The 7,119-nt window shown below is 36.6% G+C and overlaps 1 long non-coding RNA gene across 2 annotated transcripts; it reads right to left on the minus strand.

Moving 5' to 3' along the window:
• Nucleotides 1-793: 793 nt before the first annotated feature.
• Nucleotides 794-6,907, minus strand: LOC137146783 (uncharacterized). 2 transcript variants are annotated; one of them, XR_010918049.1, is made up of 4 exons: nucleotides 6,755-6,907; nucleotides 4,374-4,472; nucleotides 3,724-3,835; nucleotides 794-2,103 (listed from the first exon to the last, which is right to left on the minus strand). It is a non-coding gene; the product is annotated as an uncharacterized lncRNA (long non-coding RNA). The 2 variants fall into 2 exon arrangements; XR_010918050.1 differs by having other exon boundaries at nucleotides 794-2,348.
• Between the last annotated feature and the right edge of the window lie 212 nt (nucleotides 6,908-7,119).

Here is a 7,119-nt window from a genome sequence, read left to right on the forward strand (position 1 = left end):
TGCTGTAGCAATATAACATGCATTTAGGTTTTCTTATTGATCTCCATGAGATCTATTTAATACAACGAGCATGCTAATGTTAATTTGATGAGAACATATTATAATGATCATGTCAGCTGTATTAACCTTCCACACGTGGACATTATTCACTTCAGTCTACTGTGGTCCTAGCCAGTATGCAAAAAAGAGACAACAGTAGACCGATATATTGCCACTTTCAAGTAGCTAGCTTGGTGGTCTAATAACCATTTCCCTCTAATGCGCCCTCTCATGGAGTTTGTGGTGGCCGAGGAACAAAAGAATTGCTGTGGAGGCAGTACAACAGCATGTAGCATGCAATAACAGAGTGGACACATGATGTAAAGTGTAAATATCCAGGTGTACTGGGTTGAGTTTGCAATGATGTTTCACTGCAGAGGACATCTTAGGTCTGCCCTCCATCTCCCTTTATGTAGCAGCAGCCATTCATTTCCCTGCAGCTATCTATACTAACTCAACTGCACATTTAAGGAAGTAACTGTGCACACTTCAGTATGGCCTTGCCCAATCTGCATACTTCAAGAAAGATCAGATTATTAACGCTCTCGATTGCCTTTTCATTTTTTCCTGCACAGCAAGCAGTTACGGAGCAGCATCGACTTTATTACTCTATCACTGAAAAAAGATCTTTAAGTAAATACAGCATTACTGTTACTCATGACATCTTCAGAGCAAAATAACTTTTAGTATTCAGTGTTATTCTCAGTCTTCATCTTTGATCTTAATAGAAATCTGTTCTCGTTTGTTTTTCTCAATAACACTACCTCTTCCTCTAAAAATGTAATCATGGACATACACACCTTATTACAGCACTCAAAATATGCTAGACTCTTTACACTAGGCACCTTACATAGGCAATAATAAGTCCCCCCAAATTCATTTTATTTTTTGACATGACACAAGAGGGTGCCAAACAATGGGGAGGGAAGATGGACAAGAATTAGAGTAAATGTTACTTAGTTTTGGCTTAGGTGCTTGTAAGTGGTTCCATTACATGAATTATGGATATTGAAAATTGGTGAATTAGCTCACTTTTCAACACTCCACATATTTGGTTTGCCTCTGGGTAGAGCTGGGAAAATAATGGAAAATTATTTTGAATCTTTACTTTGAATAAGAGTATTGGGGGAGGAAGGCATTACTCCAAAAGAGTAAGTGTATGGCAAAATCTGGCCATAAATAAAATCTCCTAAATCATTACAAAGTTGGTGATTATTTATTTATTTATTTTTCGGGATGTACAAATAAATGTAATGTGATATTTTAGCAGAACGTACCTTATTCTCTGCTGAAATGAATTCATGTTCAGGAGATTTTGTTAATTTATTTATTAGTGTATCTAGTTAGCTGGAACACTAAGATTTAGCAGGTACAGGTTTTGTGCTGACTGGGATCATGGCAGAAACTTTTACTAAGCCAAGAAGTTTCAGAAAAATACCTTTTATGTTTTATAGACTTTTCCTTTCTCCTTATTCCCAGTCTAGTATATGGATACCTGGGTAGTCGAATCCTTTGATGGACAGTGATTTCACCCCCCAAAATTAAAACAATTGCTACATTTTTCAAAGCTCTTTAAAATGTTGAATTTTTAAGGGATTTATGCATTTTTCCCTTTTCAGCCAACAGCACAGAGGTGGTGTTGCTTGTGTTATGTCACTGTCTTTAGCAAAAAATCAATAACATTTGTTTCTATCACCATATAATGTCAAAAAGACAAGACAAGGCTTTTGCAGATATCATCATAATTAGTTTATAGAGACATGAAACAAATCTTGTTTCCAAAGAAAATATGTCTCCACAGAATATCATACTATACTGTAAACACTGCTAACCAAATTGTTAGCAAACTTTCCTTCTCAATACATTTTAATCAAGGGTGTCAGCATTGGAATATCTACATCACTTCATGACATTACAATGTTTTAGGACCAAATTCTGCATGCTTTGTTCTTGATATTTCTGCTGAAATCAGTACTGGAAGCAATCAAGTTTTGGTCCTTCATCTTGTTTTCCAAAGAGTTTTTAAGAAGAGTTTCATTACATTGTCTTGTATTATTTGTAGTGCTGAGAAAAAACAATACAATTATTCAACTGTTCAAGATCCTTATTCATGTAAATGTCTATCAGGTTTTTGCTCTGTGCACTGCTACTGAAGACCCAAAATATCAGTTTGGTTAGAGGAGATTAGGTTCAGGTATTAACTACAAAGTCTAGTGAACCACACCATACTGCAATAACATTTATGCACAACAACATCATGTTATGACTTGAACTCTGCAACAAATGGATTTTTCAGGATGCTATCAATTCTGGAAAAAAAAAAAAAAAAAAAGTTTTGGATCAAACCACATTTTTTTTTCTTTACATTTTTAGAAAGTTAAAAAACCAAAAGCAAATAAGGCTCCAGGTTGAATGAAATATTTTGATTTTATTTCCATGTATTTTTACATTTTTAATTTAAAAACATTGAATAAAACTTCAAATGAAAAGGTATTTCAAAATGAAGAATTGAAAAGTTTCTTTTAAAAATGTTGAAATGAAACATTTCAACTTTTTTGGAATTCTCTGGGGTTTTTTTCTGACAATTTGGCAAAACCAACATGAATCTGTAAAACATTGCATTTTGTAAAAATCTGCATTTTTCACACATACCCTCAAAAAAACGTAGCTTCAAAAATGTTGCCCACCTCTAGTCATGACTGTGTCAGCTGAAATTCTGAGAACTTGGTTTGGCAGGCTTGAGAATGACTGTTTTAGGTTTTAGGGTTTGGATTTCACATGACCTGTTCCCTATAGTCACATGATGGAAAGAAGAGGGTTGGTAGAGAACCCTGATGGGATTTTGATTGAATCGATTATGTAATATCTGAGAAACATCTGTCATAGTTCCAAACTGTAATTTGCTTTTTAATTCTCATTGTATTACACAATTAACACAAGGGCCTGTCACAATTGTGGTACCAGTACTCAAGGGTGCTTTGGTGCACACAGGAACCCCAAGAGGGTAGAGAAGAGGAGTCATGCCCCTGCTGTCCTACTTTGACCTTGCTGCAGACTAGGCTGGGAGCACCAGAAGAAGTGGACTGTATTGGCCTAAAGGCACAATCCCTAACCAATTTCCCATGGGCGAGGCTGCTGTGCACTAATTCTTACTTGGGCCAGCGGGCAAATGCCACTGTATGGCATAACAGAGACATAGCAATCTGCAATGGAAAGAGACACAATGAAGTGACTAGCAATAAATCATAAGAGATCAATTAATATTTGTAGAAAAAATCAGATTACATGAGATCTGATTCAGGCCATTTATTTACAGATTTCATGTTGTATCTGCTTCTAATTGTTGTTCTGGTATCTTCACATTGTTCTACTTGCTTGTGCTCAATTATGCATGACTGTATTTTATTTGATATTTACATGGACTTCCTTTTGACGTCTTGGCTTGTATACATCAGCAAATAAAACAAGCATAACACATCTGGAATAATATATCACAATGTTGCTTTAGCACTCCTAGAGTTAAAGCAGAATTGGTCTATTAAGCCCTGATTTGGGAGACTTAAATATCTCAGATCTTTCCCTCTAAGCATACTCAAAACATATTTCATTTTACTACATCTCCAACAAGCTACTTCTTCAACCAAATCACTATTGCTCAACAACAACAACAAACTATCAACATACCCTTGTCATTTCCATTTTTCACACATTTTCTCAGCCCATGTGCTCTATATCTTGGTGAATTGTTATCTCCCCGGTCCACTGCCAAAGGCTTGTATGTAACAAAGCTTCATCTCTGAAATGTCAAAAATAATGAAAAAAAAAGAAACGCACATAAGAGAAATTGGCCTACAGTCACTTCTGTGGATCCAGAGCTCTGAGACTTCAGTTCATCAGCAAACCCTGAGTCAGATGGCTCTGCTATTACCTGCATTGCTGCTGTGCTCTCTGTTTGCCAATGGATAGCAACAACTACCTGTTTGCCAATGGATAGCAACAAATAAGAATTGCTTAGTGTCAGAACTGGCTGCCAACTAGAATGGGAGACAAAATCCCATTGCACAACAAGTCATCTTCCTTCCTCTTCTTCTTCCACTACCAGATGGACTTTTCAAATGCCCAGACACGAAGAAGAAGAAGAAGAAGGAGAGAAGAAGAACTAAGGACACATACTGGCTGCAAAATAGATGTTACAAATACCATTAAGACTAAGAACATTTTACTCAGTTTCCAGATTTTCTGAAGAACATTTTGTGTTATTGAATTGCCTGAATGTGAGATTGGTTATTGCATTTTGCAACATTTGGCTGAAATTACACCATCTTTGCAAACACCTTGCTTGCAGCATGCTGACAGGGCATACAGCTCTTCCTCCAGGACGTACTGAAGAGAAGCATTACAGCTGATAGTAGATAAAAAATCTTCAATATCTCCTGAAATAAATACAAATCAGTGTTAGTAGAATAAACCTGTAGCAGAAAAACTGATGGCTGCCATCTTGGTCTTATGTATCAGTCTGGTTTAATTTTTAAAAGCCAGAGACAGAAGGGTGATGACAGGCCAAGACAAAGAGCATAGCCTGACCATTGATGAAAATGAAGAAATAGACTCCTACTACAAGGACAACGATTACCATTAAATATCAATATTTATCTAGACAAATGGTGTTAGAGATACCACATCTATTGTCCTATTGTAACCACAAGACAAAAACTACCATATCTCAGATACAAATGTGCGTAAATACTGATTTTATAAGAGACATCTCTGCATTGTTGCACCCCCACTGAAGCAACCATTTTACAACTTAGTTCAACACGTTAAAAAGAATTAGTAACATTCAGTATAGGACCCGACATTTACATGAAGAACAAGAATATCCAGAATTACAACTGTAAATATTAAAAAACAAACAGGAGTTTAGGAAGGGATATAAACACTCATGCTTCAGGACATAAGCTAACCACTAACAGATGGGGGTTAGGAAGAAACTTTCCTTGGGAAAAGGTTATCCCATAATTATTATTACAGGATTCTTGAACCTTCCTCTAGAGCAGCTGGTACTGGCCATTGTTGGATACTGGACGACATAAACCGCTGATCTGATCTGAAATGGCAGTTGCAATGTTCCTGAGATCAGATTATCGAGGTTCCTCTTCTGTATAAGTTCTGTCAGGACCCATTGGCAAAATTATGAAATGTACCAGACCAAGAATAGACAGTTCAAGAACAGGGAATTACCACTCCATCATCTATGAATTTACTTCTGAGTAGTTATGGCCAGGTCTTGCCATTTAATGCACATCCAGAAAATCTTTTTTAAACATTGAATTTATATGGTGTTCATGCTATTTCCAAAGGAGGCTAACAAGAAACATTTCAGTCACTCCCGTAAAAGAGTAATGTGTGATCTAATGCACGTGCAGTGGGTCACTGTAACATTATCACAGCTTTGTGGATCAGTACTCAAATGGTATAGCACATCAGTCACATAAACTGGGCAATGTTTCATCCTGACTGCTCTGTGCCTTTCCCAGTTCCACTTCACATGTCATCAATATTCATTAATGGTTTTGAAATAGATCACACACACTCATAGAGTGGGCAACTTGATACTTGAGCTACTGTGTAATGTGGTGTGTGGTTTACCCCCAAGTCTCTTAGCCACGGATTTGCTATCTCAGACAACATTACTGTAAGACAGTATGAAAAGCCAAGTTTCAGTCCACAATATTTTATGCCAGAACTAAGCAATGCAATGGACTTTTTAATCTTTCTTTCTTTTTTTTTTTTTTTTTTTTCCAGTGCCACAGGAAAGGAATGAAATGGTAGAACATAGCCACTGACACCATCACTAAAATGAGTAACTTCATTGAACCATAAAACTCAGAATCTGGGCACAGGGTATCAACCTTCTGATAAAGCTAGGAAACACATGACAATCAAAAAAGGAAGAGTCACCATTGAAAAGCAACTTGTATAACAATCAAATGAATGACACTGAATCAAACTGCTTTCTGGCACTGAAACTGGCCTAAACTCTGCAATTTTGCTGCATGACATTTTGTGAAAGAAAAGGCAGAAATCTGTGCTTTTGTCAAACACAAAGTGACCATTTACCTGTGTTTACCTTGCTTATTTTTTATGTCTAAAAACCACAACTGGTGAACAAAAAGGTGTTCTTCAGTCAGTGGTATGCCCTTGAAGGAGAAACAAATATATTTATTTAACCAAAGATTTAACACTGATGTCTTATGATTGGGCCTTTAAGAAGCAGTTGTTTTCCTCACTGCTCCTATCTTGTCATTTCCTTTCATATGTAGGTAGCAGGGTGGGCATTTCAATCCTGGATCATACCTACTGTGCTAAGTAGTACTTGTTAGATGTTTGGTACACAATCCCATCTGCACCTTTTTTTTTTTTTTTAAAAACAGTTTCTGTTTCTCTCTCATGTCCAAGCATTTCATTAATAAAAAACCCACAAGCAACCAAAGATACCAAGTCCCAGTTAGAACAAATTCTGGGCATGACTCCTAAGCTTGGAAGAATCGGTTAGCAGTATTTGTTACTCATTTTCATGGGAAGCCTGAGGGACAAACTACATGGGAGCATGCCAGCATGGAAGGCTTTACTTGCCAAATTTGGAATCTCTGGCGAACAACCCATTGCTTCTCTAATTAACTTACTAAAGCCACCATTTGCATAAATAACTTACTTAATTGAAGCTTCTTGCATAGCATAACTTTGCACAAATATTGGGAGGCCAACATCTTCTAAGAGAATTTTGACAGTCACATAAACATGTTCTTCTTTTCATGGATTCCATATGGATAAATTATTCACCAGAGCTCTATCACCATTCTGTGAGATGGGTTGCTTTTGGTTCTATTAACTGATCTTGCCTATGACTTTTATAAATGGGATACAGGAGTTGCAACTTTCCAAATTAGACTTTGTAATTAACAAGTCACCATTCTAGGGGCTCAGCCAAGAAATCAGCACCACTATAATGCTCAATCATAGCTCATTAGTGAATATCTTACTAAGAATTTATAGGAACCCTTTAAAAAACATAATAGA

This window comes from Emydura macquarii, unplaced genomic scaffold (assembly GCF_026122565.2).
Source record: "Emydura macquarii macquarii isolate MOO-44397 ecotype Brisbane River unplaced genomic scaffold, CSIRO-AGI_Emac_v2 contig_480, whole genome shotgun sequence".
NCBI classification, from domain to species: domain Eukaryota; kingdom Metazoa; phylum Chordata; order Testudines; family Chelidae; genus Emydura; species Emydura macquarii.